General features: G+C 26.3%; 1 protein-coding gene across 3 annotated transcripts in view; it reads left to right on the top strand.

Moving 5' to 3' along the window:
- Nucleotides 1–10,387: 10,387 nt before the first annotated feature.
- The window catches only part of LOC100201649 (prolyl endopeptidase FAP), a 104,805-nt gene continuing 91,704 nt past the window's right edge, over nucleotides 10,388–23,488 (top strand). For 2 of the 3 annotated variants that reach the window (XM_065799346.1, XM_065799352.1), the window contains exon 1: nucleotides 10,454–10,566. The gene's annotated coding sequence lies outside the window, so the exon portion shown is untranslated. Of the gene's footprint in view, nucleotides 10,567–23,488 lie in introns of all 3 variants that reach the window. The other variant, XM_065799357.1, reaches the window with a different exon arrangement.

Here is a 23,488-nt window from a genome sequence, read left to right as displayed (position 1 = left end):
TTAGCATTTCAAAATTTAATTAAAAACATGTTTTTTTTAAGCCCCAAAATAGCTAAAATTGAAAAAATTTTAAATAATCTTTTTTTTAAATTAAGTTCTACTAACTTAATTCCGTGAAAAAATATTTAAAAAGTGAAAATTGAAAAAATCTTTAAGAAATGGGCTTAGTAATAACATTAGCATAACATTGCGCAATGTAGCGTTTCAATGTAGAGTTTACGGGTATGTTTTGATTATATTTAAAATTGGTACCAATAAATTTTGTTTATATAATACAAAGAATAAATCTGAATAATCTGGGAAAAAAAAAAAAAAGACTATGTATTGAAAAAAAGAAAATGCTATACCGAAAAATGATTTTTTTTTTTTAATATAACACTTTAAACACATTTAGTTTAGGTTTATATATGTGTTTTTAAAAATGATGTTTTTATAAATTATTGGATGAAGAACACAATTCACATATAAATTGGTGTAAGCCTGGTGGGCATTGTTCATTAGTCTTTTTTTTTTTGAAATTGTGACAACCATCCCCATATATTTTGTGACAAGCAACCCCTTCTTTGTAAGTTGCAAGACACCTGTAAATTTACCTATTTAAGGCGTGTAAAATTCATGAGAATTTTTTGTGGATTAAGTTACTCAAATGAATAAAAACTTTAAAAATGTACATTCAAAGCACACTAAATAAATTTTCGTTTGGTAAAAAAAAATTTCTAAATGCGCGAAATTTAACTTTTCATATTAAAAACCTATAAAAACGAATAACTTTTTTCCTACACGCTAAAAAAAGCTGAAAATTACAGTGAAAGTGTTTGTTTTTTTATATAACATTTCGATTGTATGATTTTAATGTTCTAACCTTTTTTCTAAACTTTTTTACGCAAAAACTTTTGACGTGAACGGACGTGCTTTTGTAAACTAAATTAAAAATGACTAAATTTACCGTTTCTCAAATTAAAGACCTGTTAGATATTCATGAGAATACATAATTAAAAATATTTAACGAGAAGTTTGATAAAATGGAAATTAAGCTATTAAATCTTCAAGAAGAAAATAAAAAACTAAAAAAAGAAACTAATGAACTAAAGAAATCGGCGGAGTTTCTTAGCGAGAAATATGAAGCAATTGTTCAAGAACTTTCTGAAATGAAGAAAAGCCAAACTTAACATCAAACCAAAATGATATTACAAACGTTGTTGTCAAAGACAAACTAGCTGAGTTGGAAGACAGGAGCAGAAGAAATAACCTAAAGTTTACGGGAATTGAAGAAGATGAAAACGAAACGTGGGAATTGAGTGAGGAAAAGATTCAAAATGTTTTAAAGACAAAACTTGGATTTAAAAGTAATGTTGAAATTGAACGGGCGCACAAGACAGGGAAAAAAAGTAGCGATGGAAAAAAGTACAACAGAACTATAATAGTTAAATTTTTAAACTACAAAGACAAAAAAACTGCGTTGGATAACTATGTTCAGTTAAAATTGTGGAACTATCGATTTTACGTAAATGAAGACTACAGCAAAAGAAGTTAAGAATTGCGAAAATAGTTATTTAAAGAAGCAAAAGATTTGAGAGCCAAAGGTAAATATGCTAAAGTTGTATATAATAAACTTGTAACGCGCGACTTTTAAGAAATTCTTTTATTTTAGAGTTATTGATTTTATCTTTATTATTTATTTTTTTAATTTTTATTGTTTTTAATTACAAAAATGGATTCAAGTCGCTCTAAAAATTTTGATATTTTTAAATTTAATGATTTTATACTTAACAAAGTGTCCGATCCGGATCAAAGTTATTTTAGTGAAACATGCTTTACAAAGCAACTGCAGCTATTTTTATACTTTTGAAATAAAAGAATTTCTTGAGCGTGATAAATTTAATGCAATTCATATAAAAATAAGAAGTTTTAAAAAAATTTGAAAATCTTTGCAATAGTTTTGAGGAAGATCTAACTATTTTTAGTGTAATTTGCCTAACTGAAACCTGGTGTAGTTCTGATGACTCAAATTTAGATAATAATTTTAAAATACCGGGCTATAATTTAATTTCATTAGGGCGGAAAACAAATAAACGCGGCGGTGGTTAAATTATTTATGTAAAAGAAAACCTACGGTATTTTGTTAGGCATGACGAGAGTATTTCTGACGTCAATATAGAGGTTTTAACGATTGAAATATTAAGCAATAAAACTAAAAACATTGTAATTTACTGTTGTTATCGCCCACCTACTGGCGAAATTAAAACATTTAGTTCATTTTTACATGACGATATTGTAAATAAAATCAACCACGAAAAGAAATTACTTTACATATTAGGTGATCTGAATTTAAATTGCTTTAAGTATCACGCCAAAAAAGACATTAATGGGTTTTATAATGGCCTATTTGAAAATGGAGCAGTTCCTCTAATAAAAAAACCAACAAGAATTACTCAAACAACAACTTCCTTAATTAACATTATAACCAATGATATTTTTAATAATTCGCTTAAAAAAGGCATTATTAAAAGTGACATATCTGATCATTTCTCTATTTTCTTTTCAATAGATATTTATGCGAAAATTTTATATAATGAAAAAAAATCATATAAAAAACGACTTTTTCATAATAAAAACCTAGAATCTTTTAAATATCAACTTTCTTTAGTTAATTGGAACATTATTAACTTTTCTGAAGACATTAATTTAATATACAAATCTTTTTTTAAAATTTTTTATGAAATTTATGACATCAATTTTCCCAAAGTAGAAATTAATTACAAACATAAAAAAATTAAATCGCCATGGATTACTAAAGGTATTCTAAAATCATCTAAAATTAAACAAAAACTTTATATTAAATATTTAAAATTAAAAACAACTGAGAGTAAGACCAATTATAAAAATTACGTAAGACTATTTGAACGCCTTAGGAAAAATTCAAAATTAATATACTACACTAATTTACTTGAAAAATACAAATTAAATTCTAAACGCACTTGGCAATTAATAAACGAAATTACGGGTAACACTAAAAAAACATCGCTATCTTTGCCCTCAGTTATTAAAGTAGATGATAATTTTATTCTTGATCAAAAAACAATTGCTTCCGAATTTAATAAATATTTTGTATCTGTAGGACAAAACCTAGCCGAAATAATTCCAAACCCTAAAAAATCATTTAAGTCAACATATGACCCTCTAAACTCGTATCTAAATTTTTTTGATTTGTCTTTTGAAGAGTTTGAAAGTGTTTATAAATTGTTAAAGTCAAATAAAGCAGTTAGTCCAGATGATGTCAATGGGAACGTTATTATAAACTGTTTTGACGTTTTAAAAGACATACTTTTCCAAATTTTTAAATGCTCTATTAATCAGGGAGTTTTTCCTGATGATTTAAAAATAGCAAAAATTATTCCTATATTTAAAGAAGAAGAAAAAACTAATGTTAAACACTATCGTCCAATTTCTATCCTCTCTATTTTTTCTAAAATTTTAGAAAGAACTTTGTACAACAGAATATACAATCACCTTTTATCAAACAAATTATTATATAACATGCAATATGGATTTAAAAAAAATAATTCAACAGAGCATGCAATTATTCAGCTTACAAGAACTATATCAGACTCATTTAATAATTCTAAATTCACATTGGGAGTATTTATTGATTTAGCGAAAGCGTTTGATACCATTAATCATAAAATTCTTGCTAAAAAATTAAAATGTTGTGGTATAACAGGCAATGTTTTAAAATTGTTAAAAAGTTATTTAACTAATCGCAAACAATTTGTTTACGCCGATGAAACATTATCATCAAATTTGTTAAATATTACATGTGGAGTTCCTCAAGGATCCATATTAGGACCTCTTCTTTTCCTTATTTATATTATTGATTTATACAAAGCCTCGGATTTAATAACAATTATGTTTGCTGATGACAACAATTTATTTATGTCTCACAAAAGCATTCCTACTTTATTTAGTTGCTTGAACATCGAGTTAATCAAAATATCTGACTGGTTTAAGACTAACAAATTATCTCTTAATATTGATAAAACTAAATGGGTTCTTTTCCATTCTCTTATCAAAAAACATAAACTGCCAATTAACATGCCTCATCTTGTTATTGACAATATACAAATTAAACAAGTAACAGTAACCAACTTTTTAGGTGTTTGTATAGATGAAAATCTTACATGGAAAAGTCACATTAAAAACTTATCAAGTAAAATTTCAAAAAGTATAGGAATATTGTACAAAGCAAGAAATGTTTTAAACAAACGTACTTTAGTACAATTATATCACTCATTTATTCATTGTCACATAAACTATGCAAACATTGCTTGGGGTAGTGCAAAGATAATTAAACTTAAACCTCTTTATTGTCAGCAGAAGCATGTAGCACGCCTTATATATTTTAAAGTACGTTATACTCATGCCAAGCCTTTATTATTTGAAATGAAAGTTTTTAATATATATGAGCTTAACATTTTTAATATTCTTTGTTTTATGTTTAAATGTAAAACCAATTAATCCCCTATTTCTTTCCATAATTTGTATTCATCGAAAGATAAAAATAAATACATTTTGCGGAATGATAATTTTATTAAGCAGCCCATTTTTCAAACAAATCTTTTTAAATTTTGTATTGATTATCGCGGACCATTCTTATGGAATAAAATAGTTTTAAAAAATTTTACTAAGGATTTTATTCATCAAAGTAACTACTTTATTTTTAAACGAACTCATTTAAAGAACTCATTTTTACAATTGAAGTTGTAACAATATACTTTTGATATTTTTTTTTAGTGATCTTCCTTTTGACCCCCTATTTAACTATTGATTTATAAATTTTTTTAATTGATTTGTAACGGAATACTTTAAGTTTCTTACTTCGTTAACTTACTTTTATCTTGTAAATATCTTATAAATTTTAACACGATCATTTCTTAGCGGTACTCGACGACAAGACCGTATGGTCTTCTTCGAGTTCCCGCGTTCTTTTATTATTTAATAACGATTATTATTATATATATATATATATATATATATATATATATATATATATATATATATATATATATATATATATATATGTTTTTATTATTATAAATTTGTATTTTAAATATTGTAACGAAATGCTTATTTATAATGTAATAAAAAAAAAAAAAAAGAAAAAAAAAAAAAAAAAAAAACTTATCTACATTTCCTGTAATAACCTTTGTGACAACCAATCCCGCTCTCCCCTATCAAATGCAGCCAAATTATACAAAAATTTCAAAAGCAATAACTATTTTATAAAAATAAGTATTATTTTAGATTTTACTAAATACGATTTTAAACTTTTTTACTAAAAATAAAAATAGTGATCTTTTACACAATTTTTTAATTATAATTTTTTAATCGATGTTTATCTTTTTAAAATAATGACAATTTTTCAAATTTTTATTTGATTTCGTTTCATTTGATACCAAGGTTTCATTTCATTCGTTTCATTTGATACCTTGATAACAAGGCATACTGAAAAAAAATTAGGGACCCATTAAATTTTCGAGGATCTTGAGGCACCACCAAAAAAATTTTTTATTCAAAAAAGTTTAAACCCGGTGTTATTTTATCATATAAATTTTACGATGATATTCAAAAAGGAATTCTAAAAACAGATTTATCTGACCATTTTCCAATTTTCTTAGCAATTCGATCAAACTCTAAAATAAAAATTCAGCCCAACAAAAAAAATTTTTTTGATCACGCCGATGTATAACAGTTTAAAGAACAATTATCGTTATTGCATTGGAAACAAATAGACTTTAGCAGCAATGCAAACATTATTTACGAAATTTTTGAAAAATTAATTTTTTGATGTATAAAACATTCATGATGCTAACTTTCTGATTTGTGAAAAGACTTCAAACCCAAAAAACTTAAATTAACCTTGGATTACTTAGGGTTTTAAAAAATCATCCAAAATAAAATAATTATACATAAAATATTTAAAAACCAATAAAACTAAATCTAGGATGCAAGTCTTTCAAAACCGCCTTCTAAAAGCTGCTGGTATTGATTCATATGATGCAAGCTACTATGGTATCCTTCCTATTGAAGGATACCATAGTACTTGCATCATGTGAATCAATACCAGCATAGTAGCTTCCTATTAAACAAACCTAGCCATCCAATCATACTTAGTTTACATAAAAATGATCACTCGCATTCCACTTTCAAATTTAATACCAGATCTGCAAAATCAACAATATATTTAAACACATATCTACAAAAATTTATCAACCACACTCGTAATGATCAAAATAAACCTGGAGCTAACTCTACCCTTTACGTTACCTGAAACCATTGAATAGAATATTCCAAAATATTGTACTATTAGTTTTTTGTAAACTCAAATCAATATTTATTTCAAGAAAAGATTAGGGGAACATGGGGCAAGATGACGAGCGTTTTGAAAAAACGCTGTATCTTAGTCAATATCTGTACCAAAAATTAAAACTTGATTTAAAAGTGATAAAAAATCATTCCGCGTCACTGATGTATTAAAAAACCACTCTAAAAGTAGAAAATAGCTGAGGAAAAACTCATTAAACGATGTTCACTCAAATCGTCATCTTGCCCCGCATACAGGGCAAGATGACGATTTGAGTTAACAAAGTTTAAGACTTTAAGAAAAGAAAACTCTATGAAGCTATAAACGCCTCAAAAAAAATCATCACAAATTCTTTTTTATTAAAAAAGTAATACAAGTAAAGGTGTAATTTTTAAAACTAATAAATTATACATTTATATCGCACAATGCCAAAAAAACTGTAACAACCTAGTAATCAGTTTGTAGCAAACTCCAACGCAACAAAATAAAACTATTGTGAAACAATTATTGTATTTCGTAATAAAATAATGACTGAACAATACAAGAATAGCAAACAGTACAACTAAACTTCCGTTTAATATAGATTACGGACAAGTCATTTTGCCCCGTTCATCATTCCCCATGCTAATACAATCTTTAAAATGAATCAGAATCAGTACATAATTAAATTACCATAGCCTAATAGTTCTTGTATGGCTTCCAGTTTAATCAAATTAAATGGAAATTTCTCGCTTACCTTTAGCTGGTGATGTAGCGATGTAATAAATCAAGTCAAACGACGATAAAAGGTTTTTTCTCAATGGCGGAAAAACTTTTTTAATACTTAACTTTCATCACAAAAATAATATTTAAAAAGAAACCATTGATAAATCTAGTAAAATTAATCTACTTCTCTTTCAGCTAAAGTCAACTGTTATATTTAGTTTTGCTTAAGAGATAACTGTAGGTCGTCATCTTGCCCCATTCGTCATCTTACCCTATGTTCCCCTATATATTTTAAAAGTTAATCTAATTAAAGTTTTTAAAGTATCTATTGATCAAGGAGTTTTTCCTGATTGATTAAAAATTGCCAAAATTACTCCAATTTTTTAAGAAGGTGACAGAACTAATATTATTAACTACCGCGCTATCTTCCTCTATTCTACTTTCTCAAAAAGTTTAGAAAAAATTATGCACAACAGAATGTTTAATTATTTTATTAACAATAATCTATTATACAAAAATCAATTTGGTTTAAAAAGAAATAACTCAACTGAACATGCAAATATTCAGTGTGTACGCAAAATTTCTAATTCTTTTAAAAATTCTTAATTTACATTAGGCTTTTTTATTCATCTATCTAAAGCGTTTGATACTGTAGATCACGATATTTTGTTCCATTAGCTTAAACATTATAGAGTTTTACAATGGATTTGAAGCTATTTTCCAAATCTAAAGCAATTTGTCTATTATAATGATATTTATATATATATATATATATATATATATATATATATATATATATATATATATATATATATATATATATATATATATATATATATATATATATATATATATATATATATATTATATAGATTATTACTCTAATCTAATTACTAAATATAAAAATGACTCAAAACAAATATAGAAAATATTGAAAGAAATAACGGGAAAACAGAAAACCTGTTCAAATTTCCTTCCGAAAATGATTAAAACAAACAATGTATGTGTAAATGAAAGAAATGAAATAGCGGAAGAATTAAATAAATACTTTACTGATATCGGAAGTAGGCTGGCTGATAGGATTCCTTCTACAAATATTTCCTTTAATGATTTTTTGACAACTTCAAATAATTTACTTTCTCCGTTTTAAAATTCCTAGGTATTTATCGTGACGAAAATATGACATGGAAAACTCATATTGATTGATAAAATTGTCCTGCCTAATTTAGATTCATCAATCTCTTTTTCTTTTTTTTAAAAACAAGTTGAAGAATATTATTTTTTCAACGGATAAAATAATGAAATATTGTTGAGATATTATTTTAACAATTTATTATATCAAATGTTTTGGTTTGTTATTTTGTTATAAACTATCTGTATTATTTTATAATATAATTATATTGTAATTTTTATATGGCTCTGGCGACAAGATCAATATGATTTTGTTTCAGATTCCAAGTTTATATGTTTATATTACATGTAAATTACGACATATAAATAATGTAAACTAAAAAAAAATAAAAATATATGTATATATATATATATAAATAAATTGTTATATTCAGTGGTGTTCCGCCTGGGTCTATTCTTGATCCACTTTTGTTCTTTATTTGAGCAAATGACTTTTATGAAGCTTTAAATCTTTCAAGTATCATGTTTGCAGCTAATACCAATTTGTTTCTCTCTAATAATAATATTTACCTACTCTTTTCGACTATGAATGATGAACTGCAAAAAGTACCAAATTTAACAAATTAACCCTAAAACAAAATGGGTTCTCTTTTATCCCCTCTCACAAAAAATGTTCATTACCTATAAATATATCGCAAATTTTTATGGATCAAGTTGAAATAAAAAGAGATTTAGTAACAAAGTTTTTAGGCGTTTTTCTTGACAAGAGCATCATATGGAAACAACATATTAATTACATTTGCGCTAAAGTGTCTAAAAGTATCGAAATCTTATACAAGGTCAGAATATATTCAAATAAAAAAAGTTTAGCACAACCTTGTTACTCATTTGTTCACAGTTATATAAATTATTCAGTTACTGCCTGGGGTAGTACAGGCAAAAGTAAGTTAAACGTCTTTACTGCCGTCAGAAACACGTTTAATCAATGCGTTTAATCAATTTTGCAGATCGATTCTCACCTACTAGAATATTTTTTATGGAAACAATAATACTCATTGTATATGAATTAAATGTTTTAACGTTTTATGTTTAATTTATACGTGGAAAAACAATTTATATCCTTTAGTTTTTAAAAATTTATTTATTTTGAAACCCATAAACAAATACACCTTAAGAATTGATTTTGTAAATAAACCGTTTAGTAAAACAAGATTTAATCAATTTTGTATTGTGCACCATACCTCTGGAATAAGATTGATTGACCAAATTTTGATTTGTCAATTACTTTTCCAGTCTTCAAAAATAAATTAAATAATTTCATTCTCTCAATTGAAAACATTTTGAGTACTTATGATAACGTAGCTATACAATAAATAATGCAATTTTATGATACAATGTTTATATTTATATTATAAGTTTTTTCTTTCTGGTATTGCAATACATGTTAATTTTAAAAAAAGGTTCTGGCGATAAGAACATTAAGATCTTCTATCAAATACCTTTGTATTTTAATTTTATTAATTTTTTTTTTGTTGCTATTTTGACTTGGAATTTATAAGTCTACGGATTTTACATGTTGTAAAGGATTTTATTATGTAATACGAGTACAAAATATTAAAAATAAAAAAATAAATAATATAGAACATATTAAGGCGCATGCTGCAGAAATTTTTTTTAAAGTAATTTTTTTGAACCACTCTAATATATATATATATATATATATATATATATATATATATATATATATATATATATATATATATATATATATATATATATATATATATATATATATATATATATATATATATATATATATATATACACACACACACACACAAAAGAATCCTGTCAATTGACTTGAATTTTGCTTTAATAAAAACGCAAAAAAACCGTCCAATTTTTTATGCAAAAGGTTTTTATTCAGCCACATGCTTTTATTTGCATTTATTTGCATTAATTTAAACTTTTATATATTTTGAAACAAACACTACAGATGTAAAATTTAGTGATTGTATAAATATTTTAGATTGGCATAAGTTTGCTTCTAAGGTTGTTTAAAAAACAAGCTAATATTCAAAGTCTGTCAAATCAAAGAATTTCGACTATTTGAAATATCGAATGCGTGTGTAAAAACAAGTTGTTAAAAAAATCAAAAATTATTAGTTAATTATTATGTCATGTAATTATAAAATAAATGTTCTATTAAAAGAAAATGAAAAACTAATGTTGGCCTAAAATATTTAATTGTTATTTAGAACATTTTGCATTATTTAAATTATTTAAAAAAGAGATTTTTGAAAGATAGAAAACTGGAAGCTAATAATATGTTTTTAAAATCTGGAAAGTTGTCAGGAAAGATGTCCTTTGTAAGATTCTTTGTTTATTTCATTGCGTCTGTAAGTTTGTTATTATTTTTTTAATTTAACAACCTTTAGAAAATTGATAAACGTAAAATCAGGAATAAGCTGTACTTCATGCTAGCACATTAACAGGGATGCCGGTGTTGTAAACTAACCCGACTTTCCGACCAATTTTAACGGACTTGGTGATAAGACAAAAGCTTTTTGTCCTTGCCATTTTTATATAAATATGTCAGGCGTTTGGTCGTCATGATTACTAGGGTTAAGTGAAAAAATTAAAGGTGGAATATTTATATGTAATAGCAACAAAAAGTCGACATTTGGTATGTGCTCGAATATTGGAAAAAAAAATTTTTAAATTTCGATATCTTCAGCTACCTTATAGGGGAAAAAATTACTAAAATAGGTATTTTTCAAAAAAATTGACTGTTTAAGTCAAAAATTTTTTTTTATTAAAGAGTATATTTTCCTGTCAAATACGGGAATCGAACCTAAGACTTTGCACTCTGAATCCGAATGCTGACCACTACACTACGGGTACTACAAATATATATCGATATTTACAAACAAATATAAATATTTCACTCAATTCCTGTGTTTAATGACATGTCATAATAATAAAATTTGTAACTTTTTTACTCTTTCACCTATTTGAGCAAGTAGAATGTTATTTTATTCGGTTCTAATTTATCTTTTATGGTTGATGATTACAGTGAACGATTATTCAAAACTATAAAACAAAAAAAATATAACTATAATTTGTCAAAGTTTCTATTTACAGATTAGCAAGTCTACATTATGTTAAGGTGGTTCACTAGGAAATAAAGTTGATATTTTTCAAATTTTTCAAATTTTCAGTTTAAATTGTTTTAGAACAATTAAATACTATTGAGTTCATTTCTGAAATCTGTTTTTTAGTATATTAAACACAAAAGGTTTAATTTAAGATTTAAGTAAGGTGGTCTAACATATTTCGCATAGCAACGGCCCCTAGCAACACACTTTTCTCCTCTGTTTTGGGCTTATTTTTGTTTACTTCGGATATTTTTCAAAAACTTGAATTCAAGTATGATACCAAGTCTGTTCGATAGTTTGCAATAAAATAAGCAAACGACATTTACTTTTAATGTTATATAAGAAACAAATAAGTGATAGAACTTTATATGTGAATATATTTTTATAAATGAAGGTCTTTATGGATTTTAGTTGTTTATTCATTTAATTTTAACTAATATAAAAAGTAATGGGAAATAAGAAGAATCATGTAAGAAAAGTTAAGAGAACATTCTTTGGGATCAAGTTCCAAAAAGCATGTGATATCGAGGTAGTAGAAACAAATTTACTTAAAAAATCCTGTAGTGCTAAGAAGCTCAGCAGATTTAAATTGAATGAAAAACAGAGTTCAAATGATTTTAATATTATTATGTATTTTCCTATTCTCAAAGAAATTTTGATGCAAGTTGGTAGCTTCCCAGATAGTCAAATGGAGTAACTATAAAAAATGAATTCAAAGAGAATGGGGTTTTAACATAGTTGAAGTATCTCCTGATGAACTTCGGTTTGCCTTTAATATGTTAAAACTAAACAAAAGCTCAGGTCTTAATGACAAAAGCCCAAGGGTTGTTAAAGAAGCTTTTGATATTATTGAAAACCCCTTACTAATTATTTTTAATCTTTCATTTAATAATGGAATTTTTCCTGACTTTTTAAAACTAGCAAGTAGTTCCAACTTTTAAAGACGGTGATATTTCTAAATTATCTAATTATGGACCTACCTCAATACTTCCATGTTTTTCTAAAATTCTAGAGAGAATAATGCATAATAGGCTATACAATTATTTTATAAAACATAAATTGCTTAATAATAATCAGTATGGATTTAGAAAAGGGCACTTGACAGAACATGCAGTAATTAAATTAGTTAAAGAAATTTTAAACAGATTTGAAAACAACCAATATACTCTTGGGGCTTTTATTGACCTCTCAAAGGCCTTCGACACTGTGGACCATAATATTCTTCTTTACAAACTTAGAAATTATGGAGTCAAAAATAATAATTATAAATGGTTATTTTTCTATCTTAATAATCGCAAACAATGTGTATCTTATGACAAAACCTGTACTAAACTAGAAAACATTTCTTGCAGAGTTCCACAGGGATCTATTCTAGGGCCTTTATTATTTATTATCTATATAAACGATATTTAGTTATCTTCTAGTGTATTAAATTTCAATCTTTTTGGTGACGACACTCAGGTTTTTTATACCCACTCAAACATATCATAGTCAATCTTTATCACTATGAATCGTGAACCTCACGATTCATAGTGATAAAGACCTCAATGAATAGTTAAAAGCCAACAAACTATCTCTAAATAAAACTAAAAGCAAATATCTTCTTTTTTCTAAATCCTCTAAATTTAAAACTTTGCCACTAAAACTCCCAAATATTTCAATAGAAAAAACGAATTTACAACGGACATTCTGCAATAAATTTTTAGTCGTTTTACTTGACGAACAAATAAGTTGGAAAGACCACATTAATTTGATAGAAAATAAAATTTCAAAGAGTATTGGAATTTTGTATAAGACAAGACACATGTTGGATAAAAACTACTTAAAACTTATCTACTTTTTATTTATCCATAGCTATATCAGTTATTGTAATATTGCGTGGGCCAGCACTTATCCATCAAAATTAAAGCGTATCTTAAATAAACAAAAACAAGCAAGCCGCCTTATATTAGATGCTAATAAATACACCAGTGCCAATCCACTGATTAGAAATCTTGGAGTGCCTAATGTTTATCAGTTAAATATTTACAGTATTCTTTTATTCATGTTTAGATTTAAATATCGTATACTGTCAAATATTTTTAACGACCTTTTTGTTATTATAAATCATAAATATCAAACAAAGCATTTATTACATAACTATCAGGTACCAAAAACCTTATTAAAACAGTCTAATTTCTCAATAACATCATTCCTTCCAATTGAAAGTAAAACTATAACCTCACTTCAAACTTTCAAAGTTATTTTTAAAAAAAAGTTACTTGATTATGACATATCTCAAATTCTATTTTATTTTTAATATCTTCTTTTTTTAATTTTTAACTTTTCTTTTGTTTGCTAAAAAGCAAAACATATTTTTTTTTTGCTTATTTATCTAAATTTGTATTTATTTCCTTTTTTTTATACATATATATTTTTATGTATGTAAAAATATTTTTTTTTTAGTGTATAAAAAAATGTAAAATGTTTATTTAAAAGTATTTATATTATTTTATTGATATTGTAAAATTTTATGGTAGATTTATGATAGTGTAAACGATACAACGGGGCTAGATGATAAGACTTTTGTCTTCTGCCTCCTCCGATCATATCTTAACTCAAAATATTTTGTAAATAACTTATTATGAAAATTACAAAATAAATTAAAAAAAAATAGTGAAAATCAAATGTTCATCTTATTCTTATGAGTGGTGCATTTTTACAAGTAATACTGTGGATAAAAACACACAAAATAAAGGCAGGAGTTTTGAAATTAACTTAAGAATAATTGTTGCTTTTCGCAAGATTGGTCAAGGGCATGAACCGATGAGTTGTTTCGCTTATATAGCAAATATTAGTTGCATGAATGGAAATGCTTTTCAACATAATCATAAATTGATCAAAGTTACCTTTGATTCTGCTGCTAAAGATTGTATGAAGTTTGCTGCACATGAAATTAAATCAAATGCTGTTGAGATATCCCCTACCGGTGTTCCATTAATACAAGTTTCTATTGATGGTACTTGGCAGAAGCAAGGATATTCTTCTTTTAATGGTGTAGTTACTGCTATAAGTGGAGGCCGATGTTTTGATGTAGATGTATTAAGCAGGTATTGCAGAGGGTGTCATATTTAGTTAAACCATGGTGTATTTTATAACGTTATAAAGTACGTTATAAAGTACGCCTTGAGTTAAACAGAAAGCAACATCCAGGTTATGAAAACTGGAAAAAAAATCACAATTGTTCTTTAAATCACACAAATTTGTCAGGAGCTATGGAAAAAGTTGGTGCACTAAATATCTTTCAGTGCTCTTTGGAATTAGATGGTCTTATATATAAATATAATCTTGAAGAAGGGGACTCATCTTCTTTTAGTTATGAAGTAGAAAGTAATCCTTATGCCGAGTATAATATGAAACCAGAAAAGTTAGAACACATTTTTTTATATTTTATTTTATCCATTTATTTAACTATAAAATATGAAAATTTACAATAATATTTAAGTCACATAAATAAGGTTAGGTGTCACTCATATAGTTAAAAACTATTCAATGGAGTGACACCTGAAAATAAGAAAAAATAAAAATAAAAAAAAGACAAATAAAACACAGAAAGAATTATAAATAAGAAAAAAAAATTTAAAAGAAAAAAAAAAGAAAAATAAAGCACTAATAAATAAAGATGATATTAATAATTGCAATAATAATATAACAAAAATAATAATATTAATAATAATGTGAGTAAAAAAACAAATAGTAACTATATCATGATAACTTAACTAAAAATTATAACTAATGGTAAAAATAATTATAGTAAAGTTTATAACTACGACAGAAATTAATAAAATAAACATAACAATTGCAAAAATTAGGACAATAACCATAAAAACTATTACTACAATTGAACCACTATCACCATCATTATAAATAATATTAATAAGATTTAAAAAACAAAGATAAATTAATGATAATAGTAATATTAGTAGAGTTAAAAACGACAGTATAAAATAAAAGTAATAATAATTTTATTAATACAGTAATATAAAAAAAGCAGTAATAATAAAAGATAAAATTAATATTCATTAAATATATACTCAAATGTAAATTTCTTAATTTGGTTTCGATTGATAAGAAGATTGGGCACATTCAAAAGAGAATTGGGACCCGCCTCAGTAATTGACGGAAAGAGAAACATGGAGGGCTAAAATTAACTGGAAAAAACAATTTGACAGAAAGGGCAGTAAACTTAATCCAAAACTATTTTGGAATGGCTATTCGCCAAATTGCTAAAAATGGCAAGTTAGACGATACACAAAAAGTATACCAAATGAAAAAGAACATCAAAGTTGTACTTTTTCACTGTACCAATTTCAACAGTCAATCGCGTCGTCATGTTTTATGTCCTATAGGATCTGAAAGTTGGTGTAAGTGGAAAAAATTAGAGGGTGACCAGGGAAATAACAACTATAAACCAAAATTTAATCTACCGATATGGGTCCATGATATTATATTAAGTGATTTCAACAGTTTAAGCGATGACCAGTTATTGAAAAAGTGTGTTCATGGAGAAATACAAAATTGTAATGAAGGGATCAGTAATGTTATTTGGTCTAAGTGTCCCGAAAATGTATTTGTGAAGAAAGGTACCCTAGAAATTGGAGTGAATTCAGCTATATTGAGTTTTAACGAAGGAACATCTGGTGCTGAACGTGTTTTTGAATATCTTAATATTGTACACAATGGTAAGACTGTTACCGGTACATTGAAAAAGGACATGCGTCGAGTTAGTAATATGGAAAGAAAAGATAAAACTATCAATAAAAAAAAAGAAAGAATTCAATTAAAAAGGTTTTCTAAAATCTGGTTTGATAAAGAACAAGAACTTGAAGCAAAAAAATCGTATGCTTCTGGAAGTTTTTAGACCATTTTTAATTTTTTTTATTTTTAAAATGTTGTTTTCTCAATTTGTCATTTTTCACTATTTACGTTTATGTGGAACAAGATATTTTCAGATTGGTTTAAGATATTGTGCTGAAATTTTTAGCATTTGCAGTAATCACTTAGATCTAGAGAATGAACTAAAATCAAGACATAAGGTGCTATATTTACAGTGTTATTGCTCATTGTTCATAATATTTTCAAGCATACCCCCCGAAAAGTACTAATAGTGATAGTAAAATTTAAATTTTGACCTTTTTACCTTTGCAATGAGCTTCATTTTAGTTCAAGAACTAGATAATATTATCAAGAATACTTGTGCAAAGATTTATGAGAAAAATATATTTTATCTTTGAGTTTTCTTTTTTCATTTGTGTGTACAGTTTTAGCCCTTTTTTAGCTAAAATTTGATGTTTTTAGAAAAAAAATAAAAACTTCCAGCTTTTTTTGATAACTAATAACTAAAATTTGTTATTGAAACTGTTTTATTAAATTTAAAAAAAAAAAAAATTTAATTTGACAAAAAAAAAAATTATTTCCTGGTGAACCACCTTAAAGGATGCAATAAAAATATGTATTCATTAACTATTTTAATATTCATTATTCAATTTTAGATAACCTGTCATTACACTTTATTACTTTTAGAAAACCTGTTTTTACACTTTATTACTTTTAGAAAATACGTCATTACACTTTATTACTTTTAGAAAACTTGTCATAACACTTTATTACTGATTCGGAAGCTCGTTATTCTGACTTTGTGTTAAACACTGGCATTACGAGACATGCATGTAAACTCGATCAAACCATTTCGTGTTATTCCTCCACATACAGCATCAAGGTCTTAGTCACGAGCTTAACACACTGCTCCACTGATTGAATATGGCATGGAAGCCTTTCAAACACATTTTCCAAAAACACTTGAATATTTTCTTCGGACACTGTCAATGGTGGCTCGGTTATTTAATTTTATTTCCAAGTGATGAGTTCTATGTAATCATGTGCATCTAAGTTAAGCTTTGGCAAGCTGAAAGTAGGCATTGTGTGACTTTTTTCAAGTCGCGCTTTAAAAATGCGTCACTAACCATTGCTAAAAATAGATTTTCTGAATAGGCAAAATAGCCATTTTGTTGTAATACAGGATCTACTATATCTTACAATTCCTGCGATAACTAACCTGACCGCTAAATAATTTTAAAAAAATGTCGTTCATCAATTTTGCATGAGATACATCTTAATACTAAATCAAACAAGAAAATAAACTCTCACGACATCAACTGTAAATAGTCAGATAAAAAAAAATTAATAAAAACTAAATAAATAAAATATTAACAAGTCCGTATCCATTTTTTTTTTTTTTTTATAGTAGTTTAGAATTTTACAATAAGAAGTTATAAAGTATTGAACATTAGTCGTTAACGGAAAACAAAGATTTGACAGATTTTTATTTCCAACCATAAAAAGTTATTAAAATAAAACTAATAAAAATACTATGTTGATTACGTCATGCTGATAAAATTACCATGTTACCATGTCATGTTGATAAAATTACCAAATTACGATATATCCATTTTTTTAAATATAAAATGAAACATTTTTTAAGTTTTGTAAATAATATTTACATAATATATAAAGATATTATATATTATAACGAACGAAAGGGAGAGAATTTTTTAAAAACCAAAAAGTTTCTAAAAATATCAAAACACCGAGAGAAATTTGTTGCGTATACCTTATAATATAGATACTTATGCTATTAATGTGCTCAGGTCATTAGTGTTATGCGCATTTAACACACATTAAAGAGACAACTTTCTTTCTTATTTGAAAAAACATTTTACATTCAAACTTTTATTTTCTTCAAAATTAATTATCGGGGTTAGGGTCCTAACAAGTTGCTGATGGTCTGAAAAAAAAAAATTAATTAAAACTTATAAGAAAATTGAATTAAGTTTTTAAAGAATTGAAAGAGTTCTTAAATGTTGAGAAATTAAAAACATAGAAACTTAAGTCTTAATAAAGAAAAATAGGGGTTTCCGCAACGGCTACAGGAGTCTTTAAAATTTTATTATTTTGCAAATATCTAACTTACATAAACTTCAAAATATGTAATGTTAAGACATACATAAAGTCTACAGTTTTACTTGAAAGCTGCATTGCGACAACATCTTCTTAATTTTGATTTATAGCATTTATTCGCCGTTTAATAAAGTCTTTTGCTTGTTAAATAAGGTTAAAATATTTATTGAACAATACGCAGTGGCCGAAGTGGTTTGCTCATAGCGTTTCTGAAGTGAATAATTGTGGTTCAAATCTTTACCCTTGCAATTTTTTTTTTCTCTTTTGATTTTTTAAAATAAAAAATAAAACATTTTTGAAGTTCTATAGATAATTATTTACATAACATATTTAAATATATTATATACTATAACAGATGAAAGAGAGAGAATATTGAAAAAAAAAAGTTTACAATCAGTAAAAACGTTAAAACACCATGCGAAATTTGGTGCACATATGTTGTGATAGATATACTTATATTATTATTGAGTCTAGGTAATTAGTGTAGTAATTAGTGTAGTTTAACCATGTATAAAACAGATGGAAGTTCATCAAGCCGCAAACATCAAAGCAATATCAAGTCGTCTCGGGAGTAAGATTGAAACCGACAATAAAAAAAAAACAAGTTTTACTGGATAAAAAACAGCAAAATTCACTGAAATGATTTTTATTAAAACAAAAAAGAATTATTCTAAGGATACGCTATATAGTTTTAACCATTAGTAATTGCAATTATTCAACAATAAGTCTATTAAAACTCGGTATGTAAAAAGAACCACTTTATTTTAAAAGCATATATTAGTTTAAGCTTCATTTCTTGTTTCAAATCATAACACGACATTTGATTAAAAAGACAACTAAAGCAATTTTTAAAATTTTTTAGAAGTTACAAAGTATAAAACATTAATCGTTAACTTAAATAAAAAGTTAACATGTTTTTTATTTTCTACCACTTGCAACAATTATAGAAATAAAACGACTAAATAAAAAATAAGTAAAATAAATAACATGGAACGTCTATTCCATGGATGGAATAGACTTTCCATGACCCGTATTATACAGGTATGTTCGTTATTCTACATATTTTTAAGTTTATTTTTAAACGTTTTTTAAACTTTTTATACCAATCGTAATTAATCAAGCCATTTCAAGGGGGGTATTCTAAATGTTATTTAAAATACCCGCATCGGGTACTATTATTCGAACCGTTGATAAACTTTCACACAACGACTACGAAAGGTTTTTTTTTTAAAGTAAATAATTTTATATATTATTTTTTTAAAAATAATTTTAAAAAGTAGACATTATGTATAATTTTTCTATCGCTTACTATAAAAGCATTGTAGTAGGGAATAAGTATAGAAAAAATCAGTCTTGACTAACCGAGACTCTACTTTACGGGTCCGGAAAGCTAGTATACTATATTATTTGATAATGTACAGATAAGTAATAAAAGAAATTTGTTTTTAAGGTGGATGTATTCCAAAAATTTTGAAATTTTTTGAAAAACGAAATTGTTTTTTTTTATATTATAAATTATATTAATTTTTCTTTATATTATAAGTTTTGTAATCGAAACATAAATTTTGTTACCCTTAAAAAAAGTATACTTTTCAAAAAGTTTTCAATTTTTTTAACCAATGCTGCTAAATTAGTTACTAAGGTAACTAAATTGACGGCAACCGTAGAATCAAAAATTAATGGATCATCATAGTCTTGATTAGAATGTCTAATAATATATTGGTTAGGTTAGTTTTTAGGTTGCAAGCTTGATATTTAAGCATTAAAAAGGTGCTGCCTGATGCTAAGCTTCATTATACTCAGTTCACTAAATCTCGTAACTTATCTAAAAGTAAAGACTCTAAAGATTTTTGGAAAATCTTCAATAGAGTCGTTAACAAGGGTAGGTCTGAAATTTCATCTCTCATTCATGGTACTGATCTTATTACCTCTCCCAAGGATAAGGCAGAACTATTTGCAAAGAATTTTTCTTCTACTTAGACTCTTGAATCTTACAGCCATTCTCTTCTTTCCATTCCAACTAAACAGGTTAACCCATTGTTAGACATTCAAATCACTCCAGATTCTGGTGCTAAATTCATATCTTAATTAAAGATATGAATTTAGCACCACTGTCATTGTCTTACAAAATTGTTCTCTTCAAACTATTTAAAATTTTTCTCAAAACTATTTAATAAGTGCTTGACTGAGTCTTGTTTTCCTGCTTGCTGTAAAATGGCATCTAATGTTCCAATTTTCAAAAACTCCAATGCACATTCTTACTTCTCCAATTATTGTCTGATTTATCTTCTTTCTGTTATTAGTAAGGTTTTTGAGTTTTTGATTAACAAATTTTTCACATCTTATCTTGAGTCAAATTACTGATTGTTGGACAATCAATACGATACATGGAGGCGGAGAGGCAAGGGCTATTGCTCTTGACATATCTAAAGCATTCGATATTTTTCCATATGCTTGTTTCATATATTGTATCTGGGAAAGTTTTTGAGATTATCAAATCTTTTCTTTCTAACTGCTTTATTAAAGTCATCCTCGAAGACCAACTTTCTTCTTCTTTTTCAGTAACTTCTGGAGTACCTCAAGGTTCTATCCTTGGTCTTGTTTTGTTTTTTGTTTGCATTAAGGTAAGCAGATCCCCTTAAAAATCAAAAAAAAAAATTAATTTATATTTTATGCAAAATTCAATGGAAATTATAGAAATAAAAACAGTTTCTAATACTTCAATTTAGTTTTTTAAATAGTTATGTTTTAGTGGACCATAGTTTTTCAGGCTTCTTTACTTACCGCTATAGAAACGGGTAAACTTCACAGCTTGAACATTACAAAATAGAATCACAACTTTGACTACATTAGTATGCATTTTTAAGCGACTTTTGTTACAAATTTTTTGCATCTTTTAGACAAAAAATGATTCGCATTACGATTAGAAAACGTAAATACAAGTTTAAAGGAAATCAGCACACCTCCAATGATAAACAAAAAAATAACTTATCTTCATCACCAGTTGTAAGCTGTACTAGTGCAAAGAAGTTATTTTCGATATCGAAAACTACTCAAAATGTTGAGATTAACAATAAAGATTAAAAGAACAATTATAACTTTATTATAAACTTTTCCATATTAAAAAGAATGTTTAGCAAGTATATTTGATGTCCTGAGTGTGGAATTAAAGTTATTTTGCAAGATAACACTGGGAAAAAATGATTTTGCGTACAGCTTAAAAGTTTTTGTGCAAAACTGTGATAAAATTATAGACACGTTTAAAACTTCAGCAAGAAATGAAAGAAGTGCAGAAGTTAATTCTCAAATTCTTGTTGCTTTTAGAGAAATAGGAAAAGGATATACTTCTATAGAATTATTTAATCGTTGCATGAATATGCCAAGACCAATGACAGCAAAAAAACTATGGCAAAGCTACAAAATTACTCCACAATGCTCATGTCAAAGCAGCTAATAGTTCCATGTCAAATTCTGCAAAAGAGACACGTAATATTGTTTTGATGAATGTCAACAGTGATAATACAAGTATTGTTGATTGGTATGTTTCTGTTGATGGTACATGACAAAAAAGAGATCACACATCCATAATTAGTGTTGTTACTTTGATATCGACAAATAATCAAAAATGTGTTGACCATTTTGTTTCAGGATATGTTAGGAGTACTAGTTGATAGTACTCCTAACATATCCTGAAAATTTCAAGTCAATGGTCAATTATTGACCATTTTATTTTTTCAAAACACTGAAAATTTAATTTTTATTTTAAGTATAATTTTTATTTTTTTTGGGTACCTCATTTTAATATTTAAAAAAAAATTGATTATCTTTTAAAGTATTTATCATTTTTACACAAAAATGGTAGAAACCCTTGTTGATAGTACTCCTAACATATCCTGAAAATGTAAAGTCAATGGTCATGTGTTGACCATTTTGTTTTATCAAAACAATGTAAAGGTTATAAATATTGAAAAAAAAGTAAGAATGAATCTGGTTATAATAACTGGCAAATAATCACATTTGTCTCATTAACCATGTAAAATCCTCAAGATCAATGGAATCTGTGGATGCTATTGAAATGTTCTGGCAATCTGTGGAGATGTATAAACTAAGGTATACATCTTATATAGGAGATAAAGGCACATCCTCATACAATGATATTAACAAATATCAACCAAATGGACCTAACGTTACTATATTTAAAAAAAAATGTGTTGGACATGTTCAAAAGCGTATGGGAACATGACTGTAAATCTTACGCCAATTAATAAAACCCTAGCAAGCATTTTGAGGTTGGTTCAACGTTGAAAACACGATAATTTAAGGACGTCGATTTAAGCGTTAAATTGGAAACAAAAAATCGACGTTGAAATTAATTCAACGTCTGATCAGATGTATACCTTTCAACATTAATTCAACGTCTATAAATTATCGTTGAACTGACTTAAATTACAAACGTTGATTTATGCGTTGATTTGGAAACAAGAAATCGACTTTGAAATATCAAGATTGGTTGAAATATAAACGTTGTTTTTTTATTTCAACATTAAAAAAACAACGTTGTACTTATGTTAAGTTTTTTAAATGTTTTCGATGGATAACGCTTTTAAAAAATTTACTAAAATATATTTTTTAAAAAGTTTTATAAGTTTGGATAATAGGGTAATTTATTTTTCACTTTCGCAATTACCTTCGTTTTCGTTTAACTCAACGTCACCTTCTACTTTACAGGTATCATCTTTTTGATTTTCTTTATCACCTTCTTTTATTAACTTCTTCATCTTCTTTTTCGTGCTTGTAGGATTTCAGTTTACTTCTATTTAAACGATGAGGTGAATACTTCAAGCAGGAGGTTAATTATGCACGAGTTTTTTGTCTGTTGCTTTTGATTAATAGCGCTTAATCGGTTCTAGAAAATAAATCCAAAAATATTCAAATTTGATCAAGCAAATAAAACTTTTCATATAAAATAATTTATACTATTTTATATGAACACTTGTAGTTTACAATTTCATGTTAACTGGTTTATTTTATTTTCTGCATCGGCCTTTTTTTATTAATTTACCAGTTTTCCAACCGATGGCATTTTAATATTTTTATCCTACATTATGATAATAATTAAATAATACTCTTTATGCAT

Source organism: Hydra vulgaris, chromosome 06 (assembly GCF_038396675.1).
Source record: "Hydra vulgaris chromosome 06, alternate assembly HydraT2T_AEP".
Taxonomy (NCBI): Eukaryota; Metazoa; Cnidaria; class Hydrozoa; order Anthoathecata; family Hydridae; genus Hydra; species Hydra vulgaris.
The sequence above is the reverse complement of the archived record's forward strand: the minus strand, read 5'-3'. Positions and strand labels throughout refer to the sequence as shown.